Genomic DNA, 3547 nt, shown 5'->3' with positions numbered 1-3547 from the left:
TTTATTAATACTAGAAATCTATATTCCAGATGTAGAGTACCTGCACCTGTGCCTGCACCCGTTTCTTAAGGATCAGAAAAGGAACAGCAGATACTTTCAGGTGTCAGGGGGTAAAGAATAGGATTTTCCCTACCTGGGCAGGAACAGGCTGTAAGAATAGCTTGTCAATTAGTCAATTGATAATGACTAATTGATATTGACTATCAATTGATATTGACTATCAAGTCAATAGCTTGATATTAGTCAATTCCCAGCTATTAAGGTCTCCAGTATAGTTGATTAATTAGATTTTTTTAAGTCAGGCAATTTACACCTGTGATATCATACAACTCTTGAGGCTGATGGACCTGAAATCCTTAGGATGTTAAGAGATCCTCCAGGGTAGGAGCAGGAGGGGGAGAGAACAATTCCATGATCTGGTGCAGTCACACTTTTTTATAATGCGTATGGTTTATGTAAATGTTCCATTAACCGGAATGAGTTCTGGAGTACAAGTATCAATAAGGGCTGGAGGCATATGGCAGTGATTGTAAAAGACATTTCTGAAAGCTCTGCTCTGGTTAAAGTTTCAGCCAGCCTGCATAGAGATTTTATTATATCCTGTGAAAACAACTGGTGGACACTACTGAGAATAGAGTGTATCTGAGTACTAGCCTATAGGCCATACAAGTATCTTTAAAGAACTGAACTTAAGTACATCAATGTCCTAATAGGAAATATAGTTTACTTCACATAGTAAGTGTCAATAGTTGAGAAGGAGATCGTAGAGGAGGCTGTGGCCTGGGACCCATAATGAGTGTGAGTGAGAACACTAAGTAAAGAGAAAGCGTCTTTACAGGTTAAAAAAAAATCTGCTCGATTCAAGTATTGCAAATACCCTAATTCATTTTAATGTAATAGTTCTAAGATAGTTGTTTTCATTGTTTACCAATGGATTGGGGCATGCTAAAGAAAATTTTAAAATCTGAGCAAATATTTTAGAAGTTATCCAAACAACTCAGAGATTGAATTTAAATGGGAACCAGTTTCTCGAACTTCTAATTTGTATTTCTTCCCAGGAAGTGATAACACCTTAAGTACAATAATGAACTAAATGGAGTCTTAGTTTTTCTTCTTCTCACAATATATGTGGGTTTTCTCCTTGTTTGACAAAGTCGTTAGAAGCAATAAAAAAACTCAACCTCCAAAACTTCACTGTGGCCATCACTGGCAAAGCTACCATAAACTTTCTCTTAATAAAAATCAATTGTTCAATTTTCCATTTCAGTGAACAAGAACACTCACCCAGAAAATGAAATTTATGTATAACCTATCGATCTAGATGGAAGGCATCTTGGTCATGAGGGAAGCAAAGAGCTCTGGATAGGGAATATGAAAATCTGAGTTTCAGTTTTTCTGTCTCTTACACTATAACTAGGACATTGCAGAAATGTAGGATCAAAGTTCCTTGTCCATAATGTTAGAACTAAGTTATTTTCTAATTTCATGAACTATGAAGTTCTATGAACTATGAATGCCATGAGGGTGTTCTAGAGGTACCTGATGTAAACTTACTCAGCAGAATTAAGGTCCCTAAGGTTCTAAAACCTTTCGTTTGACTCATTTGGCAAATATCACTTGGACTGAGGGAAAATAACTATTAGTTGGAGGCTTCCGGACCCTTCCTTAGCATTCCCATCACTCATTCACTATACATAAGTCTACATCAATACCTAAATCTATGGGAGATGATGCTAAGAAATGCTGTTAGTGTAAATTTATTCACTGATTGATTTAATCAAACATTCAACAAGTATTTACTGAGTAGTAATTACTTTTAAGGCACCATTTTAGAGAGACTGTATACAAGAAGAAATTCTGTGCTGTCACAGAGCTTATGTTATATTAAATGCTAGTGTACTTCATAGCAAGGATGGTTAGATCCAGGTATCAGGAGTCTGATCTGGAAAGAGACCCCATTCCAGACATTACTGCCAAAGAAAAAGGCCATGGCCTTGACAAGGCATGGTGGAAGGCATAGCTGCTGAGATTCACCAACAATCAAAACTGGACTGTAGGGCTTCCCTGGTAGCGCAGTGGTTGAGAGTCCGCCTGCTGATGCAGGGGACGCGGGTTCGTGCCCCGGTCCGGGAAGATCCCACATGCCGTGGAGCGGCTGGGCCCGTGAGCCATGGCCACTGAGCCTGCGCGTCCGGAGCCTGTGCTCCGCAACGGGAGAGGCCACAACAGTGAGAGGCCTGCGTACCGCAAAAAAATAAAAAAACTGGACTGTAAGTTTTCAATATATATGTTCCCTGATATGTCAGTAATAATTATGTTTATTATGAATAATTATATCTGAGAAAAGTAATTGGAATATCATTAAGCCCAGAATAGTTATGTTTCAGGTCTCAAAGAAAATTTTTGATTATTTAAAAACTTATCTTTAATTGTGAGCATACAAACCCATAAATATACAATATTTATACCAGCTAGTTTTTGGCAAGAATTCTACGCCTTTTTTTGTTCCTTTGTTTTTTCTACTCTCTCTAGCCCCAATTTTTAGCATCCTCTCCTCCTTTTCTGAGACTCTAGTTCCTCGAATACCCAGTTCCAGAGGAAAAGTTCTCATGAATACATTCACAATAGATGTCAGGGGATTGGCTAAAATACATCTAAAGGTGAATGTGCATTTTAAGAAGCAAACGGAGGAAGGCAATGCATAACATAACAAATATCTTGTTAATAGTAGATTCTCAGGCATCCAATGAGAAGTTGTTTCAGGGAGAATGAATATATAGAGGAGTTCCTAATTTGCTTATGAATGACATCCATTGTTCCTCCATAGTTGTTTAATTCATTACACAAACACTTACTGAACATGCTTCATGTAACAGGTATCTGGTCTACTGGTGGAGACACACATGCACACACACACACAATTCCTATTCTTATGGACCTCACTCAGAGTGAAAGCACCAACAGCTTTGGTGTGCCAATACCTTCTCTTCATCATTTACCGGCATGAATTAACCCTAGGATAAGCCAATCACAATTGTTTACATTATAGTCAGTCATTTTCATTTGTCTGATGAGGGGTAGAGGAGGCAATGCACCAATGATTTCCTTTATGAGGACTTTTAGAATGTATTTGAAGCTAGATTACTTCATACTAGTGTCTACAAGAAGATAGACAAACTCCAGCTGGTGTGACCTCCACAACTGTCCTGGATCCAATCTATACTGAGGATTACTTGATTTTCTCTTCTCTTTATTCTTGGAAAAATAACCAGCATCTTATCAATACTTTCCTTTTTTGCTTTCAGTTGAAGAACTTGAAGTTTTACAGAGTGTACATAGAACTAAGATGCTAATCAAATCATTATGAATATTGTAATGTATGCCATGGAAGAAAAATGACACGGAGTTATGGGCCCTTGTAAACAGGGATAAAATAGTTTGGAAGTTTAATAGGAGGTATCCTTAAGAAAAGGACATTAAATGTGTGTTACATTCCAGGTAGGTGAAGAAATGGGTCTAAAATTGCCTATTCTTAACTAATTAATCT

This window comes from Stenella coeruleoalba, assembly GCF_951394435.1.
Source record: "Stenella coeruleoalba genome assembly, chromosome: 4".
Taxonomy (NCBI): domain Eukaryota; kingdom Metazoa; phylum Chordata; class Mammalia; order Artiodactyla; family Delphinidae; genus Stenella; species Stenella coeruleoalba.
The sequence above is the reverse complement of the archived record's forward strand: the minus strand, read 5'-3'. Positions refer to the sequence as shown.